This window comes from Myodes glareolus, chromosome 22, assembly GCF_982192425.1.
Source record: "Myodes glareolus chromosome 22, mMyoGla1.1, whole genome shotgun sequence".
Lineage (NCBI taxonomy): Eukaryota > Metazoa > Chordata > Mammalia > Rodentia > Cricetidae > Myodes > Myodes glareolus.
The window spans coordinates 13,838,645-13,856,438 of NC_142047.1; positions in this window are offsets into that span (position 1 = coordinate 13,838,645).

Here is a 17,794-nt window from a genome sequence, read left to right on the forward strand (position 1 = left end):
CATAGATATGAGTGACCTGTAGAATCGTCATGGGCCTGTGGATTGTGTCATGTTTCATTTGATGTAAGGCACAATGGACTGCATGGTGACCTTTTATTTTGTATGTTATCAAAGTAAAAAACATTGCCAATCATAGTCATAAAATATCACGGATTATAAGTGGCAGACGTCAGCGATGCTAAAGTGTGAAATAAAGAGGAAGGAAGATGCTAAAGAGGAAGGTGGGTGCAGTGGAACTGCCTGCACTCCTACCTACTGGGAGGATTAGCAAGTTCAAGGCCAGCTTAGGGAATAGAGTTTTAAAACATTGTAAAGTTATTTGAAAAAAAATATTCGTATCTGCAGTAGGTATAATTCTGTTATTTCTCTTCACTGAAATATTGTGCTTGTTAACATTAGGAAGACCAATCATAATTGTATCCAGCAAACACTGAGCTGTCAGTGCTGGAAGCATTTGTACGTGCTCTTGGGGATGTGAGTTGAAGCATCACAGCAGCATTGTGTAAGATAGCTACAGTGTTGAATCCCGATTCTACAGACGGAGAGATTGATTTATGGGCTCATAGGAAGTCTAAGTAGTAACTACTAACTAACAGTGATTGGGGTAGAACTCAAATGCAAGCTGAGTTCAATCTATTAGGTGTTCTGTTTCCAGAGAGTCCTCTGAGGAAGGATGGAGCCTGATACAGAGCACTCGCCTTGAATGGGACAGCCATGCACTGTAGGCCTAGCACAGAAATGAACACCTGAGTAGAGAAATAAGTAAAAGAGAAAATTTTAGTTTCTTCTCTTATATCAAAAGGAAATGCACTTTGCTGTCTAGTTTTTACACATTCAATTTACACTTGAATATGCCTTTACATAGCAATCTGTAATTTCCTAAAATGTCCTCTCAATTTGTAGGACATCACTGCATTAGACATGCGCGCATAACCATCCAGCTGTGGTAACATTATTGGTATCCAACTGTACAAACATCAACATTCAAGATGATGAAGGCTGCACACCCTTAATTAAGGAAGCTATTGAACAACTGTTTTGGAATGGAATGACTTATCCTTGTTTGGTTTTTGTTGTTGTGATAAAACACTGGCTAAAACCAGCTCAGGAAAGGAAATGTTTATTTGGCCTACAATTTCACATCACAGTCCGTCATGAAGGGAAACCAGGGCAGGAGCTCAATCAGGACCAGAGGCAGGAAATGAAGCAGAGGTTATGGGGGAATACTGCTTTTTCATGGCTTTCTCCAAGGCTTGCTCAGATTTCTTATACTACTCAGGACCACCTGCCCAGTCGTGCCACCACCCCTAGGAAGCTGTGCCCTCCCATATCAACCTCAGTCAAGAAAATGCTCTACAGACTTCCCAGAGTCCAGTCTGGTGGAGGCAACATTTCAAGTGAGGTTCCTTCTTTCCCAGTGTCTTCAGCCTGTATCAAAACAAGCAAATGAACAAGCAATCTCTCCCACTACAGCAATAGCCAAACAGTGCTGGTGAAATGCTTTACTATCTAGGTGTGGTGGCACACCCCTGAAATTCTACCACTTGGAAAGCTTTGGTGGGGAGGTTATGAATTTAGGCAAGCCTGGGGTCCTTACGAGGACCCTGTCTCAGAGAGAGAGGGATAATGTGTATAACCTAAACAACTGGTCTGATCCAAGGGTAACTATTCAAAGCGATAGTCAGAATGCTTATCTCGATTTTCTTGAATTCAGTATCTCTTTCTTTATACCACACCCACAGGCCACCCAGTGAGACGCTGTGGGGTGTGTTTCTATATTACTGTTGCAGAGTTCTGATCCCCACATCATAGATTTCAGAGGGGATGCAACCCCACACCATGCCATTGTCAGAGGAAACACAACAATTGCCAGCAACCTGCTTGAATACAATGCAATTATTGAAGCCAAAACAAGGTAAAAGTCATTCAAGTTCATTCCCAATGTACTTCCAGCAATGACACTCAGATCACTTGCCACATTCTGAAGCTCAAGCAGTCTCACTGAATCTGTTCAGAGTCAAACATTTTTCCAAATCTGTTTTTCATAGATTTTATAGGTAACTTAAAGGAACGCAGCACAGCACATTTTGTTTCAGACGTGGCCTTGAACAAGCAAAGGATTTGGGCACACACATACTTCACATACTCAGAAGCAACAAAAAAATTTTAAGGTAAATGTCTGTAGAAAAAGCCAGAAATCTGTGCAATTAATAAGCCATTGATGTGGTTTGTCTCTCAGAGATGAGGCTAGAGTGGAAAGGTCACAGGCACACAGGCAAATGTGGAAATTTGATCATTGAAGAAAACATACTGAGAAGACATTTTTTTATTTTACTTTTTTATATTTTCTATGTACATAGTGAAGGGACCAAAATGTGACTCCATCTTAGAGAAGGAGCAACTCCATTGTAATTAATGACCTAAGCCTGAACCCAGTAGATTCCCCAATTGGCTAAATAGTTCCAAACCTGTTCCTATAAGGCTGGAAGACCCAGAGTTGCTGGATCTGGCTGCTACTGACCATGTGACAGAAAAATCCCACAATGGATAAAACTGTTACTAGCCCCGTCCAATCAACATACACCCCATGTAACTGCTTCCTGACTGCCAGATTATAACAAAGATACTAAGAATTCCCCAAATCCTCTTTAATAGGGCACAAATGTCATTGTCCTTGGTCTTCATTAACATTTTATATGGGTGATGGAATGTTGCATGCTGGCATTTCTGAAGAATAAGCACTCTTTGTGTTACATACCATTTGAGACTGGGGTCTACCTCCAGCATTTCTGGACCACTACAATAGGAAATGATGTTTGGTTTGGGAGATAATTTTTAGTTTAGGGGAAAATAGTTTTGAAAAACAGATGGAGAAACTGCTTCAGAGATGCCACTTGAGTTCAGTCATTCAACAGAGGCACACCAAACCTAACTCCATGTTTTAGGGTTGGGGCAATGGAGGCACATCGCCATGGAGCTAAGAAGCTTGGAACCAGCGAGCGTTTGTGGAAAGTTCTGAAGATGAATGGGCATTGTTGGACAGGGAAAGGTATGCCAAAGGGAAGAGAACCCCTGTGTATGTGAATCTGCAGCAAGGGCTGAAGGAAAATCTACCATTTTGTGACTCTTTTTGTTCATGAAATCTGTTATAAATTTTCAGTTGAGAAGCATGTCAATTTATAAAATGAAATTTTTTTCTTTACAGTCTGGGTTGACACCATATAAACTTGCCTTATATGAAAACCATCATGAGATGGCAGAGTTTTTAATACAGAATAGTGAGTATGAACATTCAGAGCTTAAGCCAAATAGGTACTGTCTCTTTTTTACAGTCTTAGTGCTGTTCTTGAGGGTGACATTGCTTAAGTAATGAATACTAAAATGGTAGGAGGAATATGGCTTCAACTCAGAAGCTCATATTGAGAAAGCCTAGCACACAGGGAGTGTGAGCTGGGAAAGAGACTGTTGTAAGATAAACAAAAGAACAGTGTGTTCCAGGTCTCAGCTTCCCATTTTAAAACAACAGTTTGCCATTCCTAATCTGATTGATTGGCAACTTTCTATGAGTTAAGGCAACTTCACATTAATGTTGTTTCCTTTGAAAAGTGTCAGCTTTATTTTCAACAGTGAAATTTATAATACTTTTAGTATTTTTGTTCTGCTTCTTATGTATTTTCTTCCATATACTATGTTCAACATAAACAGTTTTTAAAAATCATGTTGTCTCTTTGATCACTCATTCTGCTTTAAGTGATTTTTGAACAATCAAATACATTAGGTTGTCCATTATGACAATTAAAATATATTGCCAGATGCTATTTTTTTTTGTTCTGCCTGAAATGTCTTGACACTGTGTTGTTCAGATGTGAATCTGTGCACCCAAAGTGCTGAAACAGCTAATCTGGTTAAGGTCAGCTGTCCACAATGAGTACAAAGAACTAAGACTCCATTGAGAAAATGCCTCCATAAGATCTAGTTGTAAGGCATTTTCTTAATTAGTGCCTGAAGGAAGCAAGCCAGTAAGCAGCTCCCCTCTGTGGCCTCTGTATCAGCCCCTGCCTCCAGGTTCCTTCCCTGTTTGGGTTCCTGCTCTGACGTCCATTAATGATGGATTATTATGTGGACACATAAGCCAAATGAATCCTTTGTCCCCAAGTTGATTTTGGTTATGGAGTTTCTTCACAACAAGAGCAACTCTACATAGGACACTTGGTATTCAAGATGAGTTCAGCATTAAAAATCAAATGATTCCTTTCTTTTTATTCATTCATGTAAGTTAAAAGTCAGATGAATTAAAAAGTAACACCGGTGTGTGCGTGTACTTTATTTTTATTGAAAATACACTTTTGTACATACCATATATTCTAAACATGGTCTAGCATCCCTCACTTTCATGTACTTGTTTTTGTGTCAGGGGACATGCACCCCATGATATTCCCATCCAAGACACAGTACAACCCTGTGTGATGGCTTTGCCTTCCATCTTATCTGAGGCAAGTTACCTATTTTTACTTGGCACTTGACCTCTTACTCTGGGTAAGCAGGCTGGGAAACCTCTTTGGGATTTTACTATCTCCACCTCCCATGTCGTATAAAAGTGCTGTGATTATAGACACTGACAATGTCTGCCTTTTTCCAGGTATTCAAATTCTGGGCTAGAGTGACAAGTATGTATACCCGCTGAGCCATCTATCTGGTCCTAAAACACACAATTTTTAAAGAAGACTTTGAGCCTGAATTAAAGAAGTTGTTATGAGCAGATTGCTGTTAATTATGGAACTAAGGCTTCTGAGTGCAGAGCACTTTCAATTAGACGTGTAATCCAGTTAGAGGGCCTGTGTTTCCCTCTAATGAGAACCAGTTAACGTCACTTATTCCTCCTTTAATACAAGATAAACAGAAATTTGTAAAGCTGACACTTTTGAAGCATACAGAGAAAGTATGCTTGTGACTTTGACACGGTATAGCACAGTCTTAGGAAATCACAACTAGGAACATGTCTCAGGAGTAAAGTACTTATCACACAAGTCCATGAATTCAGAGTTTAACTCCTCAGAACACAGAAAGGGCCTTGTGAGCTAGTGTGCATCTTTAATCTCAGGGAACCTAGAGGGACATGGGAGATGGAGACAGGGAACTGTCTAGAACGTTAGACTTTAGTTAGTCTGGCCTTTACAGCTGTTAATGACAAGAAACTCCGCCTCAAAACTAAGTTAGGAGGCAAGGACTGACCGTCAAGGATGTCCTTTGACCTAAAAACATGCACTGGGATGAACAGACAAAAGCATACACACATGTGAACAGGAGCGCATATCAAATATGAAGATTAAAAAATAAGTTTAGATCCTTGATCTAATAAGACTGGGGATCACTATCTGCTAAAAAGACAGTGAAAATAGTGGTCAAGGTTGAAGGTTTTCCTATAATTTGTTGGAGATCACTTCAGCAGTGGTGGTGTTTTGGACAAGGTTCACACCACAGATAAAAGTCCCCAGGACAAGTTCCAAGACCGTGATGACAGCCAAAGCAGAAACTAGGAAAATAAAGCTGCTGGTCTAGAGTGTCTTAGCTGTGACCTGGGAAGAATAAAGCTGACAAAGGCGTATTGCTTTCCTTGAGTTTTGAACCTGGTTGTGAGTTATAAAGACTCAGGATCACACAAAGAGGTTTACTGAAAACAGTAACAGCCAGGTAGTGGTTTCACCATTCATACATGAACGAACTGTTAAAACTGTTTGAAGGTATCACAAATGTCATGGCTTCTGAGAATGCAGGCAGAGAAATGCTTAGAAGAAGAAAAATAGTTACTCATATACTGACCACTGAGAGCATAGCACTCAAAGAAAGGCCTCCAAAGTACATGACAGAGATAGGACTGTGGGGCCATAGGGACGTGGGCAGATGGAGCACTGACTCCAGGAGCATATAAATACACGGTTATTGGAGCAAATCATATGGGAAACACACTACGATCATTCGTGTGTGTGTGTGTGTGTGTGTGTGTTGTTTTAATATGAGGTAAATTTTCTGTTTCTTCTCCATGAGGAAAGATGGGAACAATAGCAGTTATTAATCATCACAAACTGTTGAAGCATGAACTTAAAATTATTTGTCTAGGCCTCTTTCCCATGCCTCTAATCCCAGGACTTGGGAGGCAGGAGGCAGAGAGAGCTCTTTGATTTCAAGACCAACATGATGCGTATAGTGGGTTAAAGTCAGCTGAACTGCATAATGAGATCCTGTTTCAAAAAAACAGTATTTGTAAATATCTAATGTAAGATATATTAGGGACTCAAAATTAAAGAAGTTAGAAAACATGCTAAGTGTTTTTATATGAATAGTTAAAGTTGTGTGTCACCACATAGAATCTAGAAATTTTTTTCTAGTGTTATTAGCCCAAAGTCAAACAAGAATCGCAGAAGCTTTTTTTGTGACACAGTCAATTGATGCTTCTACTGGCAAGGATGCTGCTCCCCATCTGTCTGAGAGGGGTCATTTAGGATCATCACATCTGGTATGGGTGGGGGTTTAATTTTAGGTCTTATCCTTGATAAATTTAACTCTGATTTGAAACATGCAGAAAATGGATAAATTCTACATGAAGGAATTGCCTGCAAAAGAGTATTTACTCTATAACAGTCTAGATTGGTCTCAAAAATTGATACTATGTGTCTAATCATTTTATATGTTATATTTCTCTAGTGTTTTAATAAAATACACTTTATTTTTAGAAGTACATTACAATACTGATCAGAAGCCTTTTTTGCAGGTAAGGTCTAAGAATACATTAATACTATGGAAATTCAAAGATATGAAGCTAATTATTGGTTGTATTCTCAGATAGATACCGTTTTATACAATCAATTTTTCCCTTTTCTTAGAGACCCCAATGTATTATCAATGTAATTTTATTTTATTTATTTTTTTTAAATTAATTATGTATACAATATTCTGTCTATGTGTATGTTTGCAGGTCAGAAGAGGGCACCAGACCTCATTACAGATGGTTGTAAGCCACCATGTGGTTGCTGGGAATTGAACTCAGGACCTTTGGAAGAGCAGGCAATGCTCTTAACCACTGAGCTATCTCTCCAGCCCTCAATGTAATTTTAGACTGAAAAATTGTTGTTTTTTAAATCATGAACATAAAGTTTATACTCAACCATCATTTACCCAGTACAAATGATGTGTTTTGGAAACTGAGCCTCCTGGTGTTAACCACACACACTATGTACTGACACTCCTTGCCTTTTCATAACCTTTCTGAAGTCAGCGAGTGAATTAGACCTTCATCACATTTATATTTCTGAGAGCTGACAGAATTTGGGATCAGTCTGAGTTAGCACACAGTGTTACAAAAAGCAAACAAATTACTTTCCTCCTTTGACACCATCTCTACATACAGAGGTTCTTTTTTCCAGTGTAGCACCCTTTCATAGGTGGTGGAAGACCCCATGCCTTCCTCCTACCAGAGTGCTCCATCCATCACTTGTCCATTCATGTGAGCTGTTTTCTATAGCAATGAAGTCTCTGAATCTCAGTAGATTATCTGAACATAGAGGGCAAACCATAGCATGACTATTCTTTGTGTCTATAAAAGGGGACTTTGTCTTCCTCATCAGGTGGACATGAACATAGAGTTTAAGGCCCTTTCCCGTCAATGATATTCTATTTCAGTCACTGATTTGGCATAAAATTAAAGGTTATATGTCAAGCTAGTTCTGTACTCATCTTGATTGATTTCTTTTATAATAGAGGACAATTGTGTTATCTTTTATGGGGCCATTAAAGATAATAAAACAATTGGATACACATTAGTAACTTGCTTATTTGTTCCGAGTTAAAAGATCCAAAAATCATCACAGCTAATGTTCAAAGTGCAGTTTCATAATTTGCAGTAGCTACAACTCTTCAAAGACACACCTTGCAAAAACCATGGTACTTTCTACTTGGAATTCTAAACAGTCTCAAGTTAAAAACTTGAAATTATCCACTGAGTTTTATTGTTGCTTGTTCTTGTTTTTATCTTTTTAAGTTAATAGCAATGCTCATTTGGCATAGAAACAGGCCCATTGTGGTTTCAAGATTCACTCATGAATGGACTACTAAGGAACAGCTTGAGCATATCCCAGGCCACGGTAGCTTGTAAGAGTGCTAGCAGAAGTTGGAATCTATTCTATGGTTCACAAACAAATCTCATGGGAGATAACATCACATTCAGTGAGAACTCACAAAGTAACATGCAGAGAGGGGTTCTGTATTGATCTAGGAGCAGAGAATAACATGACAAGTGGAATCAGGGTGCTAATTACATTGAGTACAAGAGTGACCATCAGTTACTACAGTTAAAAAATATTCTGGGGAGGAACCAGTGTCTTTGTGTGTGTGTGTCTTTCTATGCTTTGGATAGACTATTTTTTGTATACTAAATTCTTCCCTTTCTTTCACATGAGAAAAATTTTAAGAAAAGTGTCACCAAACTGATTGCAGGACAAGTTAATGGTTGACTATAAATCTGTAATGTATGTTAGGAAATCAAACAACAAATAATACAAAATATTTGGTAAATGCTTTTATATGAATATTAAAATATTACTTTTAAAAATATGCCACAGTGGAGTAAGACCACCAGGAGAGCTGAATTCGATACTGAAGAATTCCTTCCAGATCAGTGGAGGTAAAAATGATCATGAATACTTTGCTGCTACTTCCCTAATTTCAATAACAGCTTGTTTCTTTCAAAAAAAGAACAAAGGAAATAAGATATAAATGTAATTTCATTCTTTTTTCATTTTCCTCCTATTGTTCTTTGACTTATAATTTATTTAAGAAATGGTTTTCTGAGAAATCTCTATTCCCAAACTAGATCATTTCAAACATGTTTGTTTATTTAACATGAGCCTCTGATACACACAGTCTTTTTGTCTAAATAAAAAGACCTCTAACTAGTCCACAGTCTGTGTCCTCCATAGTCACAGAACAGTAAGTTTGCTTGTTAGAATGTGAATTTTTTTTTCATTTTTATAATAAATGCATTTATGCTACATATAATTACATACATCAGTGTCAATAAAAGGTGATCATGTAAAAAAGCCAGAAATATAGTATTCAATATTTTTATTAAAGTTTTTGAGAACTAAATTTAACTAAATCTTTCTGGGTTTCCTTCCTTTCTATAATTTCTCAATTTAGACATATTAGACAATTCACAAATGGTTTTATGTTTATCTTTAATTATCTGAATATATCTTGACATAAGAAAGGTTTTATGTTTATCTTTAATTATCTGAATATATCTTGACATAAGAAATAATACACTTGCCCAACTTTTTTTAAAAATGTGAATTGATTTTGAGTCCTGTAGGCATTGCTGGGGATTGATCACTGCCATTATAAGCATTCTAGGCTAGCACTTGCCCTATTGGCTATACTGCCAGCAACTTTTTTCGTTGGTTTTGTTAGTGGATATGGTGATACTTGATTTACATGTGAAAAGCATAATTTCCAGAACAATTTTCCACAGTAGGAGGCAGGCTGAGAAAAGAGCATCATTCTGCAGTGGACAGCGCTGACTGCTCCATTGAGCCTGGATAAGATTCTAAGAGTGGGAGGAACACTACGGAGTTGGGGCTTTCAGCAGCTGTCACCACAGTGTCTTTCTCACCTACCTTGCCTATGGAGAGCACAGCATCAAGTGAATAGGAGTACATGGAGTGTAGAGGATCTGAGAGACCCTCTTCCCATAAGAGACGAGGTGAAAAGAGTCAGTATTATGTTCTTTACATTATTTCCACACTGGATTTTCTTTATGGTGAAGAAGGTTGATGGAGGTCTCCAATGGCTTAGCATGTGGGAGCATTTGTTGGTGAAACAATCACTCTGCCTCGGCTATAGGCAATGCCAAGGAGGTTACATTGCAGCTCACATACTGTGAATGAAATAATTCAGAGTGCGTAACGCATAACTACTGCAGGGGTCTTTGCAACAGCTCTTACCGTGTGAGGTGACGGCAGCTGATGCTGAACTTCTTTGCACTGCACATGAGCGAGGGACCAGAGCTAGAAGTGGGGCTCCTGCATCTTCCTCAGAAGCAGTCAAGGAGAGCACCCACAGTGACCTCTCTCTGGAGCTTTGCCACCCTGGCATCTGGAAATCTTTGCAGGGGTTTTTGTCCTTGGTCTGTTTGTGTTTCTTACGTTTAGCTATGCTGCAAAGGGCAGTCATCATCGACTTAGCTTCCTCATGTCTGGAATTTTCATCTTCAACGCGATAATTTCAACTCGATCCTTAGAGAGGCTCTTTTCGCTTCCATACGAGATGAGTGTGCTCACTTACAATTCTAACACCACTGGTCCAGGACAAAACCAGCAGCAGCAACACTGTGCTACCACGTTAACACTTCAGCTTGTGATACTGATTCTGGTTCAGATGCCAGTTTCTCTATCTGATAGTGCTCCAGGTCATAGGTGTTTTGTACACCAATTTATTATGAGTAGTAACTTTGGATAAATTTGTCTCTGTATTTTAAACATACAAAGAAGTGTAAATTAATAGTTTTCCTTGTATTTATTGTCTATAAATCAGTATTCACTTTAAAGGCTATCAAGGTTCAAAGTATGTGTTAACAAAGTATCAGCCTCGGCTCAATGCTCGTTTTCTACAGTGGCTTATAACATATCTTGCCTTTCTACTCTGTGGGTAATGGAGGAATTAAAGACAAGATCTCACTTGGGTAAGAATGTCTGGATTTTAAAAAGTATGTAGAGAATATAAAGTTTAGAAGCTGGCACCATATTTTCTTAGGTGTAAGACAATTTCAGATTCTTGATTATTTGCTAATCAAAGCTGAATAGTTATCTGTGGAGCACATAGTTTAAATGACTGATTATGCCTCCGATACAGTGTGAAATGCTGGGAGCACTCCATGCCTGTGGAGATGATTCAGCGGATAAAGTGCTGGCTGTGCATATGGGAGAATAGGAGATGGATGCCCAGGGTCCACATGAGGCCTGATGGTCTTGTGTGCTTCTAGAATCCTGGGGACCTTATGGTGAGATTGCAGGTGGAGACAGGATTGCTTTCCTGGAATGCTAGCCTGGGACTTGCATTTAAGAGTGAGAGACCCAGGCATAAATCTAAGACTGAAGGTGAGGGTCAACCCCCTGGTCTGTAATCCAGTCACCACACCTACTCACTGGCAAGTATGTGTCTGAAGTCACACATACATGCAAATACACCCCACATAACATACCGTGCACATATATGTAAATATTAGTTTTCAGGCCATTAATCCTGTTTACTAGTTTGTTTGGGGCGAGTTGTCTGCTGGGAAGAGTGTGAGCAAAATGGCAAGGTTCAAGACTCTCCCAGGCTTTGCTGAGGATCATCTCAGAATGGCCTTATAGACATACTTCTGTCCAGTAGGTTAATAGCTCCCTCAATGAGTTCCACAACTGTGGTGAATCCCAAGGTAGGTGGAAGTTAGAAAAACAAAGGGGACAATGTTGCTCTCCAGTTACCTATAAAATGACTCAGAAATGCCCTTGAGTACAAAGAGTTTCATCATAAACTTGTGGACAGACTATCAAAACGCAGTTTCAAGGCACTGAAATATGGCGACTTCTGAGATTGTTGGCAGCTTAATGCTTACACATAGAGTATATTTTATGTTTCCCCAAAGCCACTTTTTGGGAGAGAGCGTGAGACTAAATAAAATGCATAAAAAGTTTATTCACAGAAAACAGGTCATGGTGTTTTAGGGTTAGGGGAAGAAATAAAATCGGATCACTAAGTGCGTGGAGCACAAAACAATCAGGTACTACAAACATCAGAACACAGTTAGTGGAAAAAACCACCATTCCCCCATCTTGTGTGTTTGAATATGTGTGTGTGCGTGTTTGTGTGTGTGTACCTATATGTATTTTACATATTTCTCTGTGCATATTTATCTGTGCAGACATGAAGGAAAGAGGAGGACATTGGTGTCTTGTATCACTCTTTAAATTATTTCCTTGACATAAGATCTCTGACTGACCCTGGAACTGGTCTTGCAGCCAACAAGCCTTAATGGTAGCCTCTCGCTTCCATCCACAGTACTGGGGTTATATGTGCACATGCCCATGCCCAGTTTTTTATGTGGATGCTGAGGATTCAAACTCGGGTTGTTTTGTGTGGGCAGCAAACAATCTTATTGACTGAGCTATCTACTGAACTGTGGAGACACAGACCTGGCTTAGAGTGCAGGCTCCTCCTGGGACAGATGAGATGAAGTTGGGAAATGGTTGCTTGGCAAACCAAGCATAGATGAAAATAAACTTTCTCTGCCCATTTCTCAAACGTTCTGTCGGAATCTGTATCCTGGATAGGGAAGTGGCCTTTGAGCTTAGTCCTTCACGTTCTACCAGTTACAAAGGAGTGCTTTGCTTCTGTATACTTTTTGCCTTATTTCTATGTACTTCTTTTCATTTTTATTACTGTTATTAATTGAGGTATTGTTTCTTGCAAGGTCAGGCTTTCTCACCTTGAGGTTTCTCATGATCATGTATGTGAGTAAAGGGGGGTTTCAGAGTTGAGGTAATGCTTTTTGTCTGTATAAAAAGCCATACAAAATAAAGCTTGTTATGCGGTTGTTCACACTCTGCATCCCCTGTGTCCTGATTTGAGTGAGACCCTTACTCAGGGACCCCAACGCACTAGACGTTGATACTGAACCATTGGCTTTTTAAATTTTTATTTTTAAATAGACCTATGAGTGAGTCTTCACTGAATGTTACATAGATTGAGATAAGTTGAAACTACAAAATCAACAAAAACCTTAAGATAGGGGTCAATGTTGAATTACATAAATGCAAAAATGTCACTTAGTATACAGGTAACAAATCTTTCAACAGAGTTTCTCTAAGGACCAAGCTCACCCATCACTGCATGTTTTTATTCTAAAGGCTCTCTGAAATCCCTGATGTTGCTGCATCTAGAACAGAGGACAAAGGCAGTACCTTTGCTATTAAGCTTGCATTCCCACCAGCAATGTCTATCACAGTTACAGGCTATCAGTGGTTAGGGTGATAAAATTACCCTGAACGAACAAACTTTTGGGGACTATATCTCAAGACCCTAACATTAATAGATAAGTTATAAAATGAATAAAAATCAGGAATTTTTTAAATGAGAACTAACATCTCAAAAATTTCTCTGGAGGTTGAAGGAAAGAAGACATGAAGGTTTTCTTTGTGTACCTGATAAGCATGGCATTGTGCCCTAGCCTACTATCAACACTGACTTAACATCATCTTCACGTGCAAGTGACAGAGGTGACACTCTTCAGGCATCTGAGAAAATTATTGTTCACAACACCACCCTGGATCACACACGTTTTTTAGGTACTTACAGTGGACATGCCAGGGGGAAGGCAACACGCTGACCCTGAGCCTGCTCGTAGGAACCACACTGGTGACACAATGGACCCTTTTCAAAATGCTGACCTGTTCTTAGAACTTGCTTAGAAGAGAACACAAGTATGGTAGATTCACTACTGATCAGGAATCTGCTCTTGTTTGTGTCCAGGGCACGCTTTGGACCCTCATCAGAAGGCTAGTGATGTGTTCTTGTTCTAAATCCAGCTGACTACACCTCCTATACAATGAATGCTCACTCAAAGTCTCTTCCACTTTGGGCAGCAACCATGCCATTGCTCGTGCCAACATCTTCAATATGGCTTCTGAAATTCTTAGCGTTGATGATGGCATGGGTATACAGCATAATTTAGCAAGTGCTGTGCAGTTAGAACTACCACGAACTTAACAAGGTAAGTTAGATTATAGCAATGGTTTAAAACAGATGAAATTTTTTGTACTAGAAATCCAATTCTCTTTGGCAGTAATATGTATGATAAATAAATTTTGTGCTGTGTATAGGACTCTTTAGGCATTCCCTAAAGCTAGAAAAAATGCTCATCTTTTCCAACCATATTGAAAATACATCACATAAAAGTAACAAAATCAGTTTAGTCCAACCAACCTGATCAAGTAAAGGTTCACAGTTGTCTCCATTGCTGGAATGAGGGAATAATTTTCACTTCTAATGTGAAAATTGTGTCTTCTAAATGACTAAGCAGAGAAATGTAATTGTTAGGTATTAGTTTCTATTTTTCTGTGTCCATACACTGTGACTTATGTGGATAGCATCATTTTCGAACCAAACACCCCTAAAGAAGCAACATTTGAAAATAAAACCAATGAACTAAGACTCCACATTCTCAGCACTTCTCAAAGACAATGATGTTCATTGTGACATGACACTACATAGGATTCTACTGGTGATGCCTCTGTTACTGCTCATCCTGACGATGCCACCAATGATGCTCTTGGTACTACTGATAATTCTTGCTTTTCTTTTTGGTTGCTGCTGAAGCACCTATGAGGAGCTACTGACATAAAGTGACAATCTGTCAAGAATATTTTACAAAATATAGAAATTCTAATGTTAAATATTTGTCTGAATATTGACACAGTGTATATTGAATTCTGTATATAAGTTTATATAATAGTTTTCCATTAAAATGTGTTATGAAAATATTTTAAACTGTTTCTTGGTATTGTACAAACTGATGACATGACCTTTTGGCGACGTGTTTAAAGAGCAAGATTCTATTATAGTTATCAGAGATAGAAGAGATAGAGGCACATTGAATCACCAGAGCAGAAAGAGATGTTGACTGAATATAGCCAACTGCTGCTGACTATGAAAGAAGCAGAAACAGAGCAGAGAGACAGAGGGAGAGAGAGGAGAAGACACACACACACACAGAGGAACATAGAGACAGGAGGAGACAGAGAGATAGGTTGAGAAGGAGAATGAGAAGCTGGGGGAGGGATTTTTCTGAACTAGAGGGAGTTTAGGGTAGGAGAGGAGGGCAGAAGACCTTGACCACTAGCATGGGCTTTGAAATGTATAGCAGGTACTTGTGTTACTGAAGAAGTCTAGAGGCGAGTCTAGTCTGTACCTTATTATGGTAATAGACACCACAGCCAGTTTTCCTACTGTCAGTGATAAAAGAAATGACACCTTTGGGTAGAGGAACTAGCTTCACAAGTTTTTAAGGAATGTTGGCTTTTATCTACCCTCCAGAAATCCTCTGAAAGTCCAGGTTGAGCCCATTTCTGGGTATCTGGGTCTGCCAATGCAGTTTTGGGAACTGGAGTTCAATAACAAGCATCAATGAATTTTAGTGGATTTTCCAAGTCACAAACCAGCTATGTTGAGATTTTCATACTCAAACTGCTCTCACATGAGTAAAAACACCACCCAAACTGTTCTATTGGCCTTAATATCCACAGAGTTAAAGTGTGCCTGCTCACCTGCATTTCCTTTTCCTTTCATTTTTATGACATCCCATGCCCCAGCACACATTAACTGGACAAAGTCCCTCACTGAGGGTGGGGCCTTTTGAGCCTCTTCCTGTGTATGATGATCATTGTGTCCTGGACACCACTTCACAGAACCTATCTACAACCTCTGCCTCTCTCCTCCAAAGTAGTCGCTGAGCCTTGGAGGGTGTTGTGGTTCAGACATCCTGTTGAGGTCTGAGAACTGCACAGTTATACATTCTCTAAACTCTGCACAGGTGAGTCTGTGCATTCACCAGAGCCCAGTGCCTAAAGAAGCCTCTCTCATAAGGGATCACAGTTGCTCGAATGTATAGGTGTCTGCATGAGTACGTAGAAGGCAGTTTTAACAAGACAACAACAGAGGGCCTATTGTGTGCATTCAACACATCAGTGATTAACTGAGAGTCACCGGTACTGCGTCAGTGTGGCATTAAGGAAAGAAATAAAAGCACTTCCACTGGGAGTCATTTCCAGGTTTGAATTTCCTATGTGTTCCCTGTCTTCCCTTCTCTGTCTGTTGCATGAATCTGAATCCATGCCTTTCTGAAGAAGTCTGTCCCTGTGTCTGTTTTTGTGTCAGAGACTGTGTCTGTCCATGTGTCTATCTGTCCCTGTGTGTGAATGTGTATTCCTGCCCCTTTTGTTGCTCTCTCTTTTATTGAATTTCCCCATAAGAATCACGTGGGGGAAGGATTGGGATACTTTATAGAAATCATTCATGGAGTCTTATAAGGGATTAAGATAATGACTGCAACTGACCCCAACTCACCCAGACAACAAAAACATTACAAACACCATGTTTGTCCAGTAACGCTGCTGTGTTTAACTGCTTTGGTGGATATTCATTTAAGAGTGTTTTCAACCTTTATGTTTGCTATTTTATACAAACAATACACATTTGTTCTGGATCAGGGAGCACAGAAGAGAACATAATTTAAGATTACAGTTAAGTATTAGTTCAGTTTGTAAAAGGTGGATATGTAGGAAGACCAAGGAAAGTAGTGGTAATTGTTGTGTTGTTCTCTTAAAAGTAGGCTAAACAATCAGTTTGAGTACACAGTAGGATAGCAGTCTTATGTCTTAAATGATCTCAAAGTATGTTATGAATTCTGGCTGTGATGTCCAGCAAATTTTTCATTCTCTAGAATCAGAGAAATTTCCATATTACATCACCCTGGCCTCAGTCACTGGGCTCTGAACCAGGTTTATAGAACCAGCCAAGAGTTTCCTACTGTGTGGTAGACCTAAAATGAAATCACAAAGTTCATTGTTCCTATAATAGTCAACACACTATCACACAGAGAATATCTTGCCAGGCAAGGTGTAACATACAGGGTCTACAGATGGGTAAAATCATTGCCAACTTTCCTCATCCAGTAGCTTGCATAGAAGCTTCTAGTACTGTGAAAGTTAGCCAGCGTGGATACAACATGGCTTCTAAATGTCCTATATGCCAAGTGTACAGTGTGTTCAGAATAGTTCTACAATCTAATTCTCATGCATCAATGAGGACATTGGCAGTAGCCTGCAATGTGTGACTGGAACCCCCCTTGCTTCACAGCTCACAGGGAACTATCTCACAGCATTGGGACCTTTGTTTAGTCAACTTAGTCTTCTGCAAGGAGCGTTATCCATGCATGCAGGGCTCCTTCATTCAGTTGTTTTACTTAGGTTTCCAAGGATGCAGCTTCATTCATTAGGCTTGCTGGCAAGCCACAGTCAATGTGTGGAGGTCAGAGCATCATTTTCTGGATCATTTTCTCACCTTCCACCATGTGGTTTCCTAACATCAGACTCAATATCATATGGTTGGCATCAAGCAACTTTACATGCTAAACTATTTAACCAGCCCCTCAAATGGTTTTAAATGACTTAAAATGTAATATTTTTCCAAAAGAATTTTTTTCCTCCATGTTTAGTTTTCGTTAACCCTTTCCCCACCACCACACTTCTCCTGTACAGGATTAAACCTTTCCATTTGAAAGATTTCCTTACCCCTTCCACAGTGCATTTCTTCTGCCTTCCCACTTCCCTCCATGCCTGTTCTCCTCTAAGGATCCATATCATGCTTTCTGGCTTTTACAGGCTCTCTAAACTAAAAACATTAATCTGGAATTCAGGGCTTGGAACCACATGTAAGACAGAAGAGGCACAGAAACACTCAGTCCATTAAAGAACCAGCTTTTCTTCTGACTCCCAGGCCCTAGCGCATTAGTCCTCCAGGTAGAGCTGCTCATAGTTGCTAGAAAGGACCAGAGGGTCTGATGCTCCTGAGTTTTTGCTGCTGAGTAGAGGTTTTAAACAGAGTTTTTCTGCTTTGCCTCCTATCATTTCTTCCTTTTATTATTTTGAGACAAGGTCTACTGATACCCAGGCTGGCCTCAAATTCCCCATGGAGCCAAGGAGAG